General features: G+C 39.2%; 6 non-coding genes across 6 annotated transcripts; 4 read left to right on the forward strand and 2 right to left on the reverse strand.

Moving 5' to 3' along the window:
- Nucleotides 1-1,581: 1,581 nt before the first annotated feature.
- Nucleotides 1,582-1,654, reverse strand: Trnai-gau (transfer RNA isoleucine (anticodon GAU)). Its single transcript has one exon. It is a non-coding gene; the product is annotated as a tRNA-Ile (tRNA).
- Nucleotides 1,655-9,781: 8,127 nt separating this feature from the next.
- On the forward strand, nt 9,782-9,854 carry Trnai-gau (transfer RNA isoleucine (anticodon GAU)). The gene has a single exon. It is a non-coding gene; the product is annotated as a tRNA-Ile (tRNA).
- A 1,521-nt stretch (nt 9,855-11,375) lies between these two features.
- On the forward strand, nt 11,376-11,448 carry Trnav-uac (transfer RNA valine (anticodon UAC)). Its single transcript has one exon. It is a non-coding gene; the product is annotated as a tRNA-Val (tRNA).
- Nucleotides 11,449-12,147: 699 nt separating this feature from the next.
- Trnap-ugg (transfer RNA proline (anticodon UGG)) lies at nt 12,148-12,219 on the reverse strand. Its single transcript has one exon. It is a non-coding gene; the product is annotated as a tRNA-Pro (tRNA).
- A 1,134-nt stretch (nt 12,220-13,353) lies between these two features.
- Nucleotides 13,354-13,427, forward strand: Trnat-ugu (transfer RNA threonine (anticodon UGU)). The gene has a single exon. It is a non-coding gene; the product is annotated as a tRNA-Thr (tRNA).
- Nucleotides 13,428-14,496: 1,069 nt separating this feature from the next.
- Trnav-cac (transfer RNA valine (anticodon CAC)) lies at nt 14,497-14,569 on the forward strand. The gene has a single exon. It is a non-coding gene; the product is annotated as a tRNA-Val (tRNA).
- Nucleotides 14,570-18,321: the final 3,752 nt, after the last annotated feature.

Consider the following 18,321-nt stretch of genomic DNA (forward strand, 5'->3'; position numbering starts at 1 on the left):
CACCGAAGCAAAGTAAATGGTCTGCTACACAAATTTTTTAAACCATGAAAATTTATATCAAACTTTTTAAAAACGGCTTCCTTGGTTTTCCATCTAGTCATTATCAAAACAGAAAAGGGAATTTTAAACTGCTTTTAAAACAAGCAGTATAAACATGTTAATAGAATTGCGTTGGTTGTCCTATAAGTGAAGCAAAAAGCTGCGCATGATGAAAGCACGTGTGATTTTCTTCACACCCTGTTTCCAGAGCAGAAATAAGAAGATTGAAAATTAACTGAAGGCAACGATAGCTTTATTAAGAATCTGCGATGAATGAATGAATATTCCTTATTAAACACGATGGAATTTAAGCTATAAGCTTGCGCTTTCATGTCGATGTTGCGATAACTGGAGAAACCTATGTAAAAATTTTCCAGAAAAATCCACTGTGGGGAACAAGATGGCGACTGGTGCATTTACCAATAATTCTTAGCTTCAATATCCCTAATAAACGCTCGTGAAAAATACACAGAAAACTTCCTAAAGCTTTTAACCTAGCGTACACAATGAATGTAATACAGTGAGAAATGTTGCAAAGATATTAATTTATGCCTACTTTGATAATCCAGGTACGCCATGCATTCAGTGTGGTAAAATGTACAGCCGCCATTTTTTCCCACTGTGGACTTTGGCGCACTGTTACAGACGCCATGACACCTTGTGTCCAAGAAGCCGCACTTAGGCTCCGCCACCAGTGAGCCAGCTCATCTTAAGGATTTAAGTAAATAATAATCTTATTCAATAAACATATTTTCAATGAAAATCTGCTTAACATTGAGAGTATGGTGCGTTCACGGTTTCCTACAGAAAATTTCAATGCACGTTTTAAATTATAACTTGAAAAACAAATATCTAATGACAAATTGATTAAAAAAAAATGGAGAATCCGAATAACAGTCAATACTGATGATGAGTAATACAGTAATTTTGCGCGGGAAGTTCTGGCACACTACCTGCGTTTTATGAGCAGATAGATGAGGAAAAAAGAACTCCCAAAAAAAAAAAAAAAAAGACAAAAAGACAAAAAAAAATGTTATGTTGGGTAGCAAACGCATGCGAAGCGGGCGCTCTACCATTTGAGCTAATTCCCCATTGTACACATGCCTTAACTATTGCGAGGCTATTTAAATAAACTGCTCACCAGTTTTCGTCAAGTGTTACCGAAAATGAAAGAGGAAATTTAAATACACCACATTAAAGAATTCAGAACATTTAAAAATACTTACTGCTATTTGTAAAATTTTCAAATACCTTTCTTCTTTAAAGAAGCACTTTTGTTTTTGCGCGGAGAATTCCAAGTGACTGCTATGAAGCCCTTCTAGATTAAAATAAGACTTAACCAAGTGTTTCTGTCGGCCGGGAAACATTTCCAACGACTCCTAGGAAAATATTAAACTAAAGTAATTTTGATCTAGTCCTCTTGTTTTGAAATGATCAGGGGGAAGTAACTAATGAAAAAAAAAAGGAAAAGAGAAATCACAGTACAGTCAGTTACAAATCTTAAAATGGTATTTTCCATGTGGTTTACTTAAAAGGAAAAGTTGGTCCGTGTGAGGGTCGAACTCACGACCTTGGCGTTATCAGCACCACGCTCTACCGACTGAGCTAACGGACCAGACAAATTAGTCTCGGTGCCGTTTTTTTAAGTATTACTGCCTTTGTACAACGTTTGTACAACGTTATCAGAAGTTTGGCCTAATGAGGAACAGCACCCGCTTATTGGCTTTGTTCAAACTGATTTGATTTTATTCTTTAAGATGTATTTATATATTGTTAACGTGCTTTCTCAAATGATGAGGACATTTTTGTTGAAATATAGTTATCCCGAAATTATTTATTCGCAGTTGTTTCTTGTATACTTTCTAATAATGTCTGGTCAATATCAGTAGCATATGTTCTAAATAACAAGGAACTAGAATGAAAAGCAACATATTTTATTAAATTATCTGTTTTTCTAAAATGAAATTCTAAGTAAATTGTTTAGAAAAAAGCTTAAAACTAATTACCAGGTCATGCCTCAAACATTGGTTTTTCAAAAGTTATAGCAACTTGTATATTGAACTAAATGCTTACGCTTTGGGGAATTAGCTCAAATGGTACAGCGCCCGCTTAGCATGCGGGAGGTACCGGTATAGATACCCGGATTCTCCAGCAGTCTTTATTTTACTAGCTAATATGAAGCTTTAATTCTTTTTGAACGCAGATTTTTTTCGGACCGTTGTTGTACAAATAACAGTTTGTAAACTTTTTATTTGGATAATCTAGCTATTAGAGAAGATGCGAATACTCCTATTAATGAATTTTCCGCTGTCCCTCTAAAACAACGTGGACTTCAATCGACCAGCGGTAAAGGAGCAATACCCGAAGCACCTTTCGGTATTGGCGCGGTGTACGCTTTCAGTTACGCTTTTGTAAATCATTGGGATGAGGCAAAAACCACAAAACAGGAGACTTATAACATCGGCAGCCGCTAGATTTGCCAATAAATAATTCTGAGTGGTTTGAAGCGACTGGGTTCTCTTGATTATTAACAGGACGGAAATATTTCCATCGATTCCAACTCCTATAACTACTGACGCTGACAAACAAATCAAAAACTTGTCGATCGTAAAATAAAGTTTTCCATTTCAGGCTAGCCTGCGTAGCAGTCTTTTCCGTTTCCTTTCATGTAAGCGGGAATCGCGCGAGGGCACGGGGACAGAGGTAACAAAAAATTAGTGGCAGGGGGCGGGGCAGGGAGAAAATCGTACAAATTCCCTCCATGGAAGTCTCCGTGGCGCAATCGGCTAGCGTGTTCGGCTGTTAACCGAAAGGTTGGTGGTTCAAGTCCACCCGGGGACGATTCTTTCTGTTTTGATAATTGTTCTCTATATAGTTAGCGTCAAGAGTCCATCCTGTTAGCTTCATTTTTAGTTGTATTGCATGTTAGTAGGTCTTCTCAAACATACAGTCACTGCGCGGATGTGATGTGAATAAACCGTTATTATCGCGATCGTTATCATTATTGGTTTTTTGACGGTTGAAGCAAATGTGGCTGTAATTTTTCATAAAAGGGTACAAATTTGTCCATATTTAAACAATCCAATTAGTAATATAATATGTGCAAAGTCAGTCAATCATAATCCAGAATTTCGATGTGTAATTTGAGCTGGTGTTACACTTTTTGCACTGATGTTACACTTTTTGCACTGGTGTTACACTTGAACTGCACTGCTCTTAGCCAATCAGAATCGAGTAATTTTTTCATGTGTATTATTAACGTAATTACATCACCTTTATTACCGCTGCGCGCATTAATCGCCTGCTCCCGTGACTAGAAGTTGAAGGACTTGAACATAAGCATACTTTTTGTGATATATTAAAACGTTGCTTTATAAACAGCATACCTTGCCCCTAGACAATCGTTTACTTCTTAATTAAGGATATCTGAGACATTTGACGGCTAGTATTGGCTTGCTCATTCGACGGTTGACGGTAAAAATATTGCGGTTTTGACGGTTGACGGTTAATGTTTTGGCCATTTGACGGTTAACCCCATTGAGATCCTCTGCCTAACGCTAAAACAAGGACAGCGTTTGTTTTTGTGTTAAATGTCAATTTCGACTTTTGTATTTTCCAAAGACAAAACCATCGTTTTAAACTTTTCGATTCTTTTTGTTGTGTTCCAGGGTATTTTAAATGGAGTAATTAATCAATTTCTTTTATACGTTTTGCTAATAAGATTTGGCGAAAAAGAGAGATGATGACATTGACCAATCCATTCCACGCAATCCATAATCTTAACCCCTATTATCGTATAGCATGATGAGAACATCTTTGAGGGTGAACAATATTTTGGCAGGTTGCTTAAACAATTCGCCGGTGTCTGGAGAGGATGAAGAGTGAGCCACGTCATGCATCAACTGCGCGCGCTAAGTACTAAAATGAACAATGACAGGGCAGATGGCCACTTTAACGAGCTTGCTGACCCCTACTTTTCTTTCCAGAAACAGATTTTATTTACAATTATCTCCACATTGTCCAAAAATAAACAGAAAATCAAGGTAGGAAGTTAAAGAAAACAAAAACAAAAAAAAAATGATCTTTGCTAGCAATAAAGATAGAAACTTAAAAAAAGAAAAAAAGGTAGGAAGCCGGCAGTTAAAAAAAAGAATTAAGACTTCTCTCCACGGGACGTCGAATCCTGCCATCTTGTGGCTACAAGGCGCGTGAACCTATAGTCGCTAAATGCGAACTTGTTCTTTAAGGAACCTCACCAGTTGACTAAATTCACTTAATAGCCCCACTTAAACAATATTTCGCAGAGAAAAGTTCACTTCAAACTTGGAATTAATACCATGTTTTTCCATGTTGAGATTCGTGTAAATGTTGTTGCACAATGTGTAAACTTATCTGAGAGCAGTTGCGGGGCCCCAACGAAGAACACCGTTGATGAAGTATGCTCCCTGGTAAACATTCATTATTATGGTTATTGTTCTGTGTAGTCGTGTAGTTACCAGTCCAACTCTGCTGATTATTTTTCTGCGTCCCGTCAATAAAGCAAGATCAGGAGCTCATGACCCGGAGCGTCCATCTCCCATACCAACCCTAGGATTCAACCCTTTCTCGTATCTTTTTATTTTTAGAGTCTGACCTCTTGGAGTTTTCGCACCCCGCCTTTCAAACGCCCAATCAAAGCCCAGGTGGTCCCTGAGGGACCCCTAAGAGGTACCAATTCTAAAACGACACATTATCTCCTGTCATAATTTTTTGAGCTCAATACGCTAAAAGGAACCACGAAAGCTGCCGCTGTGGACCTTTTGAGGTTGAACACACTAAGAGGTATTAAGCTATCTTAGTACTGCTGGAAATTACCAAGCGTGAAAGTGGACATGTGATCAACTTAGTACTACATGTATTTACAATGTTTTATTTAAATTTTTTTTTTCTTTTTATTTAGCAAACAGGAGGTCATGGGTTCAAATCTCATCGGTGCTTCACAGATGTTGCACTTTTTAATTTGTTATTACTTTTTAAAATTGCTCAACGAAGCTCCACATGTTTTACCACTGGGAATTTTTTTTGTTGTGTTATCCGATGGATTTACTTTGAAGATCTACGCAAGAGTCGAGTGAAAAATTTCAAGAATTATATGGAACGTAATTTGCGAATAAATGACCATTATAATATAGATAGGACCCTGCGCACGCTCTGATTGGTCAAAAACCCATGTTTTATCAGGGTATAAAGCGCTTTTAAAACATTACTTTCATGTAAATAGACGCCCTAGATTACATTTGTCACGTTAGTTCAACGACATTTCTTTGGTCGACTTGTCTCGTTTGATGAATTTATATCAGGAGCCATAATCGGGGAAGGAGACCGTAAGAGCACGCCATTTGTAGTATTGGGGCTGTCCCTATGATATGGGACAATTTTTCCATTTTTAGAACAAATTGCACCATCATGTGCTGCACACGCGCGTACGTCCTGCGTGGATTTTTGCGGATATAGCGCGGGGAAATGGCGTCCGAAATTCCCGAAATGTTTGATGCTCTTGGCCCACAAAACAAAACGTTCATGTCTGTTGGAACATTGCTTCAGTATTTTCGTCGTAAGCTGCTCCAGTTTGAGTGAAGTAAGACAGTGCCGAATTTAGTTGCCCCGGTTTATATCGCTGACCAAGTTGTGTTCCGCTGTTTCTTTTACAAGAGCTCCACATTACTCCACTCCAAGTCTCACATATGTTGAACGAAGATTAACAGCTTTTCCATAAGACAGGAAAAAACCAGTTGGATATATTTGGATATAGCACCGTTTCAGGACTTCAAAGTTTCCCTCCTCTTGCCACACGCTTGCGAGGATTTCGCCAGAGTCTATCTCGACCGAAAAGTAAAATAAAGTAATTGCAAGTTTGAGTTTCGCCTGAATTGTAAGCAACGCTTGATGCTTTATCAAGGCCCAATAAGTGACAATAAAGTTTAGGTCTATAGATTATGCTCAGTTTTGTTTGAGTAAAAATCCAACAAATTGTCTGTTGTCGATGAATAAGAGCGCCCGCCGATGCGTGTTTTGTACAGTCAGTAAAACACGACAAATTGGACTTCCCCACTTTCGTGTGAAAACGTACATCGAACTCATATAATATCTCTAGTTTTTAAATATGTTTAAGGTTGATAAATGTTTCAGAACATATTAAAAGCTTAGCTGAAAATATGCGAATACAGCAGAAATAATCAGCTTTCTTTAATCAACCCGAGTAGTCACGGTCCTCGAATAAAGATTTCGATTTTGTTGGTTGAGTTATCAAAACTCCTTGTCTATTTTATTTTCGCAGTGTAAAATTTCACTAAGTTAAAGAAATACACCTGATGTTAGTAGCCTTTTGGCGTCGGTGAAAATTGTTGCAGCATCTCAGCGCAAAAAACAACGAAAGAAATCTTTGTCAAGATTTGTTCACAATTGAAAACACCGCCTCGGATTTGAAGATACACGGGCTGCACTATGCAAATGAGCTACTTATGTACGCGTGAGACTTTCCTTTAAAAAACTTTTGCAAACTCGCCAAACAAACAGAAGCAATAAGAAACTATCAAAAACAGGGTTTGGTTATGATTAAGCATTGTTTGGGAAACTCTCAAATGAACTCGATACGAGAGTAAAGAGTTTTCTTTCATAACTTTTCTTTACAGAACAAACGCAAAAGCTTACCCGTTCAACAAGCGCGAGCACATATTGTTATTAATTCACACCGCGAAATTGAAGTCTTGTTTTCGACTCTGAAAATCTTACCTTTTCCATTAGTTTAGAGCATAAAGCTACATATAAGAGCCCTGGATCTAATTCCCTGCCTTATTCCCTGCCATCGCTGTGAAAAATCTTCAAGAGAATCTCGCCTTTCTCACCATTTGATCAGGCAACGTGACAACATCCACGCGAGAGCCCCCGACATGTGCGTGGATCCGCGCGGATATGTGACGTCAGGATGGCGCAATTTGTTCTAAAAATAGAAAAATTGAACCATCTCATAGGTGCGCGCGGATCCCAAGACTTACGGTCTCCGTCCCCGATTATGGCTCCTGTTTATATTTCTTTCTTCTTTCATTGCTCTAAGAGTAGTTCGCTCCAAAGTGGTGGGCTGGGGGTGGGGGCGGATAACTACAATGGACTGGCATCCCACTCATGGAAAAGAAGAATACTCTCAGTTGTTCAATACAGCTAAGACTGGGATTAGATCTGCAGTGTGTGGGCTAGCAAGGCCCATTTGCGGCCATTTAACCTTTCCTTACCATTCCGTGCCAAAGGAGGGCGTCAATTTCAGTTGTAAAAGATGAAATTTAACCTTTAACTGCCAGTTTATAATAATGCAAGTCGCAAAGGAAAGAGTAATTCTTCAAAGAATCTTTGTGTTATCTGTGTTATAAAGCTGTTTTGAGAAAGGTTGCGCTACAAAGCGTAAAGAGTACCGCGCTACAAATATATCGAAAGGTGCTCCGGGTATTGCCCGTTTACCTCTGGTCGATTGAAGTCCACGTTGTTTTAGAGGGACAGCGGAAAATTCATTCATAGGAGTATTCGCATCTTCTCTAATAGCTAGATTATCCAAATAAAAAGTTTACAAACCGTTATTTGCAACCTCGTTCCCAGGGTCTCTCATCTTACCGCCCCCTGGAGCGAGCGAAGAGAGACCCTGTTTGGGTCTGGTCACGTGCCACTTTGACAATTGAGAACATCAGGGAGGGGTCCTCTGTAATCAGCAGTTTGTCGCGTTGAGCTTTGTCGCGCGCTGCGACCGCCACATTACCCGCGGGGTTTATCAATACTCAGCTTTCAGGCTGAAATTTCGAATAATATCTGTTCCAACGTTTACCTAAAGGTTAAGCAAATCTGTCTCGAGGCAATTTAGTAGTCGTGATTTTCAGTGTTGCCGTCTTACCCACTGGATTTATGGAAAGTCATTCATATTTCAACTGTGGACGTCGAGCAGCGCAATTTCATCCCGTAGTAATTGTTGTTTCTCCTTTGAATGCACTCGATCAAATTGATGCAAAAAAAAACATAAGAACGTCTCTAGGATAACGTATAGCTTTCTCAAAGTAAAGCTACGGCAGTCTCTGAAGAAAAGCTTGACGAAGATAAATATGATATTCGTGCAACGCACTGCGCTTGCAAACAGTTCTAATCAAATAGCCGGGCCCGGCGTCACCTGCGGCGTCACAACATAGAATGCAAGTAAGCAATATGTTCACGGAATATTTTAATCTCTGTCGCTGGAGAGCCAATACTGAGAGCCTTAAAACATATCTTGCAATAGAAACGAACCTAACCAAAGTATAAGCACGGCATGGCAAATTACAGAGGTGTCAAACTCTGAGAAGCGACGTGCAGTTAACAGCGGAACCATGCAGACCTACGACCTCTAAAAATATGCTGTAACATAATCAAACGACTCCGCTCTACTTATAATTTCCATTTCTTCTAATAACACGGCACAAAAAATGCCCCTCAGAAACACGCTTGAAGCAAAGAAAGGTCGAGAGATCGAGAATTAAATGAAAATGTGCACAATTCTCTCGAACCGTTGGTGTCACGTGCACTAATTTATTAACGACACAATAAAAATTATATTTTTCTTTTTCTAGCCTCGTTTCGTTCGAAGATAAATCCATTTTATCAGCAACGACGGCGAAATGTATACCGCGACGAGTTCACTGTATTTATATCCTTCGCGCTCGGCAAAGTTCGGGGCGCCGACATCTTCCGGCATACACAGCCTCGGCTGCGGTGTGTAATTCTCCATTCGCCTTCGTGAGGAGATTTTTACAATATGTAACGTCCTTCACTGAACCATGCAACCATCAGCGACATGGATTTCCGCTATCAGATGATGGATAAGTTTTCCTTGGCGTTTGCAGAATATTACCGCCGGACATTGCCTCAGAACATCATATCGTTCCTGGTTTACTTTGGTGACAACACTTCCCGAACTCCCGTAGGCTAAGTATAGACAAAATTCCTACTAGGCCGCCCAGCCCTTCAATAATTTAATTGTCACCTCCCAGATTCTGGCAGGCACGTGACCAGACCCAACCAGGGTCTCTCTTCGCTCGCTCCAGGGGGCGGTAAGATGAGAGACCCTGGGAACGAGGTTGCGTTATTTGTACAACAACGGTCCGAAAAAAATCTGCCTTCAAAAAGAATTAAAGCTACATATTAGCTAGTAAAATGAAGACTGCTGGAGAATCCGGGTATCGATCCCGTGCCTCCCGCATGCTAAGCGGGCGCTCTACCATTTGAGCTTATTCCCCAAAGCGTAAGCATTTAGTTCAATATACAAGTTACGATAACTATTGAAAAAACAATGTTAGAGGCATCACTTGGTGATTAGTTTTATTTTTTTTTTTTCTAAATGTACTTAGAATTTCATTTTAGAAAAACAAATAATTTAAGAAATATGTTGCTTTTCATTCTAGTTCCTTGATATTTAGAACATAAGCTACTGATATTGACGAGGCATGAGTATAAAATAAATGGGGAACAAATTCTAATAAATAGTTTCGGGATAACTATATTTCAACAAAAATGTCCTCATCATTTGACAAAGCACGTTAACAATATATACATACATCTTAAAGAATAAAACCAAATCAGTTTCAACAAAGCCAATAAGCGGGTGCTGTTGCTCATTAGGCCAAACTTTTGACAACGTTCTTGTTCAAAGGTAGTAGTAGTTAACAAAAAACGGCACAAGGATAATGTGTCTGGTCCGTTCGCTCAGTCGGTAGAGCGTGGTGCTGATAACGCCAAGGTCGTGAGTTCGACCCTCACACGGACCAACTTTTCCTTTTAAGTAAACCAGCTGGAAAATACTATTTTAAGATTTATAACTGACTGTATTCTGATTTCTTTTTTCCTCTATTTTTTTGATTAGTTTATTCCCCCTCATCGGTTTAAAACAAGAGGACCAGATCAAAATTACTTTAGATTAATATTTTCCTAGAAGTCGTTGGAAATGTTTCCCGGCCAACAGAAACAGTTGGTTATAAGTGATATTTGAATCTAGGGTTTCATGGTAGTCAGTTGGAATTGTCTGCAAAAAAAGGAGGCAGGTGTTCCGTTGTTTCATATGGCCGTTGTGACGTCACAAAAACCATCGTAATATTGCCTGCTTCGTTATTATGTTGTGTTCATTGACAAAAGAGTGTTACAAAGGGCCTCTCCGGGAGTCGAACCGGCACCTCTCGCAACGCACCTAAAGCAAGAATCATGCCACTAGACCAAAAGGCCAAACATGGTTGAACGTCATTTAACAAAGGTCTTAATCTACTTCTCTCTGTCGAACTGGTTCTATAACACCTGTTTTGTGTTGTCTCATTGGGCAAGACAGTTACTACCCAATTCCCCCGGTTTTTCGCTTTTCATGTCTTTCGAGCAAGATACAATAATGTAACAGAAACCTTACGCAAGTTAGAATTTCTTCCAAAAAAATTGATCAAAATTGTACAAAAAGTGTTCAAGGAAGCCTCCGTGGCACAATCGGTTAGCGCGTTCGGCTGTTAACCGAAAGGTTGGTGGTTCAAGCCCACCCGGGGACGGTTCTTTTTGTTTTGATAATTATTTTCTATATACTTAGCGTCATGATTCCATCCATCCATCCTGTTAGCGTAATTTTTAGTTGTATTGCATGTAAGTAGGTCTATTCAAACGAACAGCCACTGCGCGGATGTGATGTGAATAAGCCGTTATTATCGTGATCGTTATCATTATTGGTTTTTTGATGGTTGAAGCAAATTTGGCTGTAATTTTTCATAAAAGGGTACAAATTTGTCCATATTTGAATAACCCAATTAGTCCTATAATTTGTGCATTAATTATGAGTTCTTTAATCTTCGACTGTTTGTCTAATTAACGTAATTACATCACCTCACCGCTGCGCGCATTAATCTCCCGCTCCCATAACTAGAAGTTGAAGGACTTGAACATAAGTGTATCTTTTTGTGGTGCATTAAAACGTTTATTTCTAAACAGCATAAATTTCCTAAAGTCAATCGTTTAGTTCTTGATTAAGGATATCTGAGACATTTGACGGCTACTATTGGCTTGCTCATTTGACGGTTGACGGTTAATTTTTTGGCGATTTGACGGTTAACTCCACTGAGATGCTCTGGTAACGCTAAAACAAGGATAGCATCGTTTTTGAAAAACTTCAATATTGAGCATCGTGAGAAGTAGGCAAATGTTCAACTGTTTGTTGTACTTCGTAGACTTATTTTTTCTGTCTTCCTGATAAAAAAAACTAGAAACTACGAGTTCCTGATTAGCACAACACTGAGTATGGCAGCTTTCAGTCGTAACGGGTTTCCGTAGTGTAGTGGTTATCACGTCCGCTTTACACGCGGAAGGTCGCCGGTTCGAGCCCGGCCGGAAACACATGATTGTTTTTCCTATGAGACTAAATCTTGCTACCAACTCTTACAAAATTTTGAGTCAGCGAAAACAAATAAAAAAAGAAAAAAAAAAACGAAAGATGTTGACGTAGCTGAGCTTATTCATTTTTTTATCCTTCAGCAACTTCATATAAATAAATAACGCTATCGAGCTATGATCTTAACAAAGCTTATGTTGCTGATTGTTAGTGGATTGGTAGCCAGAAATGTATGAGTTTCAGCCGGAGAAACCAAAAGTCTCTCTGCTATAAGTTGACGGTTGAGTGCAATTTCTGTGTTAAATGAAAGCTTTCAAATGACCCAAGGACAAAAACCATCGCTTTAAACTTTTCCGTTCGTTTTGTTTCGTTCCAGGGTAATTTAAATGGAAAAACTAATCAATTTCTTTTTTAAGTTTTGCTAATAAGATTTGGCGAAAAATAGCGTGTTAGCACGCGAGTTGCGTTGATGTTTTCTTGGAGGATCAAAATGCACGTATTAAAGCCGCTTGGGATTCTCTTGGGCTGTGACTAAAATTCGCTTTAAATTGATCAGCGGATTCACGAAAAGTCTAACAGGAAGCGAAGGAGAGAGGGAAAGAACGAGTGAATGTCTCATCCATACCTACAATTTGGAAAATACTAGTTTGCTAAAAATTATTGTTATGATTATTTTAATTATTATTGGAAAAGAAAATCAATTTGGGCCTGTCCGGGAGTCGAACCCGGGACCTCTCGCACCCAAAGCGAGAATCATGCCACTAGACCAACAGGCCAAACGTATGATAACTCGTTTAGACAACTTTTTTAATCTGCTACTCCCTTGACTCAGCTGGTGTTTTAATACCTGTTCTGTGTTGTGTTGTAGTTTCCAGTCCAACTCCGCTGATTAACCGAGTTTTCCGCTTCATGTCAATAGAGCAATACTGACTCAGCACTAACACGAGACATGAAATGTGAATATTTTATTGCGGATGCGTAAATCAGTCATCTGATGCGGATGTATTCGCCCGTCTGATAAGATAGTCTATCTCCTTGCAAATTAAAACTGTTGATTCTAACAATTAGAACCTGTGCTACGCCAGAAATGAAAAACCGCTAAAAACGTACCCTTAAGATGTGGTCAAAAAATGTGTGGAAACGTATTCCTCATTTGCTGCAGAAGCACGGGGCCCCGAGGAAAGAGTACAAAATCAATAAGCTAGAACATTTTACAAGACACTGTTAAAACAAAGCTTAATAAAAGTTTGGACCAAGACGAAGACTGACCGACCTAGAATGACGTAAATCCCCGCCAAAAGCTTAAAAAGTCATAAAACATCCCATTACACCCCGCGAACCTCCCTATCGTGCTGTCAAAATAATGATTTCTGACTAATTCGTCTCTCAATCTTCAGAAATAAAGTATTCCAAAAGCTCAAGTAATCTGGTCGCTTTCTCGCTACAAGCTCCAAGATGAAAAAAAAAAGACCAAAAAAAACATTCCAGTCTTGATTGACAGACTTCACAAAATCATGAATATCAACAAGCGAATTGTTTGTTAAACGTTTTTTCATCAGCGGGAGCGATTGCCATCAGTTGGTGAAATGTCTTTAAAAAATGAAACCAATTTTATCCCTCATCTGATCAGAACGGAAAAAAAAAAAGACAAGCAGAGAAAAAATAGCCAAACAGACAAAGAAACAAAACCATTAACGCCATAATGAAAAAAAACCACACTTCTTTATCTAAACAGTTATGCGATTTATGTAGACCTCACAACTTGAGCTGTCTTGGTACTGCTAGGAATTACTAACAAAGTGGAGATGTGACCAACTTAGTACTACTAACAATGTTTATTATTATTATTATTATTATTATTATTATTATTATTAAAAGAAACATACTAAAACACGTTATATCTAATGCAGGGCGCCGTAGCTCAGTTGGTTAGAGCGCCTGTCTTGTAAACAGGAGGTCATGGGTTCAAATCCCATCGGCGCCTTTGAGATGTCGCACTTTTTAATTCTCATTACGTTTGCTCATGGAAGCTTCACATTTTGTATAGCTGGGAATTTTTGTATGGCTGTGTTATCCATTGGATTTACTTTTAAGGCCCACGCTTGAGTCGACTGAAAAATTATGTGAAGGTACATTTAAAGTGCTACTATGATGAAATTCGCTTCTTTCCTACCTAACCCATTTTAAAGCATACACAAGAGACTTTACGCCGAAGAAAAATGCTGTTTACTATTTGAAAGATCTCTTTTTGTTTCAGAGATATTCAAGTTTTTAAAATGTGCAAATTAGCCAGGTGATGACGTCATAAACTCCACCAAATTTTGATCAAATTTGATGTAAAAAGACATCTCATGCAGCCAATTTGATTCTTTGCAGTATGATTCTACTGGGTGAGCTCCACAATATGAGCTTATCAATTCTGTTACCATGGAAACATACCGGTTTCCAGACCTCCCCAATATTAAAAGCAGTTCGTTCCATTTTGATATTTGCCAGTGGTGCCTCATCTGCATCATCCAGCAAGGATTTAAATATGGTGGGTGTTGTGTTTGCCAGTGGTGCCTCATCTGCATCATCCAGCAAGGATATAAATATGGTGGGTGCTGTTTGTCGCCTTGCTTAATATTTCTCGAGCAGAAAATCACTAAAATATTGAAAACAGACTGGAGAGGACTGAAAAACAGTGAGTTGCCATGTAAACATAATTTTTTATAGCCATAGGTGTGTTGCCTGTAGAACTATCAGCCTACCAAGTTTCAATGGTCTCCGCTGCAAATTGACCGGGATAGCTCTATTTATATATTTGATGCAATATTGGGTTTAGTGTATGACGTCATCAGTCTTCTCATTTGTATATTTTACTCATTTTTAAAAACTTAAATATCTCCGGAACTAATGCAGAGACATGTATTTGCAAACGGTAAACGGCGTTTACATCTTTCGTGGAATTCCATGTGATTCACCCAAAAATTCAAGGAGTAAAATTTGATCATAGGACCACGTAAACGTAGTTTAGAAATACTTCGTTTTAAGATCATTAGTGGTTCACCGAGGTTTCCGTAGTGTAGTGGCTATCACGTCCGCCTCACACGCGGAAGGTCCCCAGTTCGAGCCCGGCCGGAAACATTCTTTTTCGTTTCTTTATTTCACTTCTGCAGTTGCTTTTTTATGATTGCATGTCTCGATTTCTTTATGAACTGTTTTATAGCATCTTGTATTACAGTGACGAGGAGGCCAGTAAAGTGGCGGGAAAGAACCTGATTACCTGATAACCTGATAGCCTGATCTTGAGTAATGATACTCAAGTTATAGTAATCTTGACAACATAAACACTCTTGTTCTTTGGCCATTTCAATTTAACAAGAAATAAAATGCAAACAGCGGCAACATACATAACACATGAACTACGCATGGTTTGGAACAACAATCTAAAATTTTCTTGACGTTTCGCATGCTACAGCACGCATTTTCAAAAGTGGCGGTTACAAAAAAACGAAAGATTTAAAACTTAAAAATACAAAGCGAGGTACTGGTAACTAACTAAACAATAACGAAAACAAAAGGTGATAGCTAATAAAGAGACGGCTTTTCACTGCTAGCATTGTCATTAAGTGTTGGTTTTAAGTCTCGTATAAACAATGTTTCTTTTATTTTACAATGTAAATCACATTGTCCACTAGCTAAGACCTCGAAATGGTCCCATTTGATTTTATGGCCGGTGGAGATTGCGTGATCAGCAACAGCGGAAGCGTGACCCACTTGCGTAAGGGCTCTAAAATTCTCGACCTTTCTGTCATGCAGTCGTCGCTTTGTGTTTTGCCGATATAGAAAGCGTCACAATCCCAGCAGCTGGCTTTGTATACGACTTTAGATTTTTGCGCGCGATTTAAACGATCTTTGTAAGGAAAAAAGGACTTAACTCGGCAAGTGTTCTGAAAAATCAACCGAAGACTGACGAAACCAAAAACTTTATTAACACAAGATTTAAGACGGCGTTTAAAAACTTCGCTTCCAAAACCTAAATAAGGAAGCACAAGGATTACATCTCTCTTGGGAACCGTGGTAACAGTTTCGGAAGGTCTGTTCCTATGCTTGTTTAAGACATCATTCATATTGAAGGAAATTATGCCTTTCGGGTAACCATTTAGAAGCAGTGTTTTCTTTAGATCAGAGAGAGCAGTGTACGGGTCCGCAAATGATCCCAGGACCGCAAATGATCCCGGACCGCAAATGATCCCCAAATTGAACCGCAAATGATCCCGCACCGGAAATGATCCCCATATTGGACCGCAAATGATCCCGATCAAAAAATAAGGAATGGCATGGATATCAGAGGAAGGTGGGAACATATACAAAAATTATGAAGTAAAAAACATGTTTTATCATTTTACAAAAAAAATATTCCACAGTTGCTGTTTTGTTCTTCGAACGGTTCAGATCGTTTTCACCGTCACGCAATAAAAAACAATAATAAATCGAAAACCAATCAATAGAAAAAGCTAAGACATTGTGATATACGCTATAGAAGATAACTAAATAGGACACTTCTCCAAGCCTTTAGGCCTGTGCGTTTCCCCAAACTTCAGAAATTCGTCGTAAATGTTTCCCAGAAATTTACAGAGCCCAGTAAGAAAACGCCATGTTGGTATACATCCGTGGTACACCAATATGGCAGCCGGAATATAGTGTAAACATCTAGAACTTACTTTGGGTTTCCGGGCGACTGATTATCAGTACTAAACAAACAAGCATTTACATAAGCACTTTTCCTAATGCTCTAACTTCCAAAAAGGCTCAAAATCATGAGATGAGGATATATTTTTCAACAAACACGATCGTAGCCTTGCGTCACGCAACCTCCATAACCCTGAAATTCAAAATGCTCTGGTTTCCAAACGAAGCACGCTAATTGTAAACAGATATAAATATACCGCCTCTTATGCCTGATGAGGATAGAAACACGTCACGTGAAGACGATCTATTGAATTAGAATTCTTAGAAAAACACAAACTTGTAAACATTCTCGAAATCCCGGTGGCGATAGTATCAAACATCTATCAAACAGCTAACTTGTCAAAACGCAAGCCTTGGCCTTGCTTGGTCATGAAGGACCATGAAGCTGAACTTCATAACTATAGCTTGGAATTTTGGCTTCTTAGAATACTCAAGTAGTCATTTCCGAGGAATTAAAACCAAAATACGACCAAGGAAAAATAAAAAAATAAATTTGTTCAAATTTCCAGTTTTATACACCAGGTGTTTTACAGAGTGATGAAGCGATAGGCTTCTAGGTCTCCGGGGGGGGGGGGGGTGGGTGGGTGTAATTTGGGAATTTCCGGGTGGGGATGTGCCGCTGGGACACTGGAACCCTTAGCCTATACCAGAGCTAGTTCAGCTGAATTTTGCTATCCTATACTAGAGTAAACTCCCCAAATCCCTCCATTTATCGACACTGTTGAGGCTGATTTTGCGTAAATTTAAACTTGCCGATTTGATTTTTTTATATTTTTGAGTGGAAATTCCTGGTTTCGTTAGTCTAGATGAAATCTTCAACCAACTAGTCGGTTTTGTGAAAAATTATACCCTATTCTAGACCCAAACGCTCTGATTTATATATCCTATCCTAGAGTAAACTCCTTGAAAACCATACCCTTCACAGCCGCACATACCTCTATAGCCCATATATGGCAGTGCTCCCTCCCCCGGGCCCGGGGGTTAGGTCTACTCAGGTAACAGCCTCTTCCTTAATAGTTGCTTCATGGTTAGATTTTAGTTTAAAACTTTAGACGAGTGGCGTTAATGGCTGATAAAATGTGATTTAACTATAACACCGAAATATCAATGTTTAACAAAAGAGGATATGTAGCGTATGTTGCATTGATCATAATTTTACTGAGAATTGCAAAGAAATGCAAGCCAAGTCGCGTTTTGATGATTGAGTGGTGATATTCATAACATCGTAGTTAGCAACACAATTTAGTCGAAATGACCCAATATAACCCGGGTTAAAACTGACCGGGTTCAATATGACCCGGGTTAAGACTTTGCTGGGTATCGAGAGCAACATTATTCCCCTCCAGTTACCGCACCGACTAAGGTCCCCATTCTTTGTCAGCTTTACTAGAAGACCTCTCTTCCAGTCATCTGGAAGCTCTTCTTTCTCCCATGCGAAGGTTAAAATTCTATGCAGTGCCTCCACAGTACAAGGACCTCCCTCCTTCAATGCCTCAGAAGGGATGTTATCTACCCCTGGAGCTTTGGCATTCTTTAGTTGAGTGAGGGCTGATCTTATTTCTCCTTTGAAAATAGGTCCTGTGACGATGTTCAGGGGAACATCTGCAGGCAGAGGATCTGGTAATTGGCTTGGGGCTGGTCTGGTCAATACGGATTCAAAATGCCTCTTCCATCGCTGGAGCTGATCTTCCATTTTCGTCAAGAGAGTTCCACCTTCACTTCTAATTGGGCGATTCTGGTTGCATCTTATCCCACTAAGTTTTCGTGTTGTCATATATAGTGTTCTTAGATCATTGTTCTTAGCCGCGTCTTCTGCTTCTCGTGCAATGCTCTCAATTAAATCCCTTTTGTCTCTTCGGCAAGATTTCTTAACCTCTCTATTCTTTTCATTGTAGTATCTGGTTGCTTCACGTTTCCCTTGTCTCGTTCGAGCGTCATTCAGTATCTGCTTCGTCTTTCGTCTTTCTTCAACCTTCCTGTAAGTCTCGTCAGACAGCCACTCCTTCCGAGTCCTTTTCATACGTCCGAGAACACTCCCACATGTATCAACAAGTATTTTCTTGGTTTTCTCCCATTGTGCATTGATATCAGTATCTTGGGCCCGTTCATCTTCATCCCCGCTTGGATTTCTTACTATTTCTTCT

This window comes from Orbicella faveolata, unplaced genomic scaffold (genome assembly GCF_042242905.1).
Source record: "Orbicella faveolata isolate gen_17 unplaced genomic scaffold, um_ofav_v1 contig_35, whole genome shotgun sequence".
NCBI classification, from domain to species: domain Eukaryota; kingdom Metazoa; phylum Cnidaria; class Anthozoa; order Scleractinia; family Merulinidae; genus Orbicella; species Orbicella faveolata.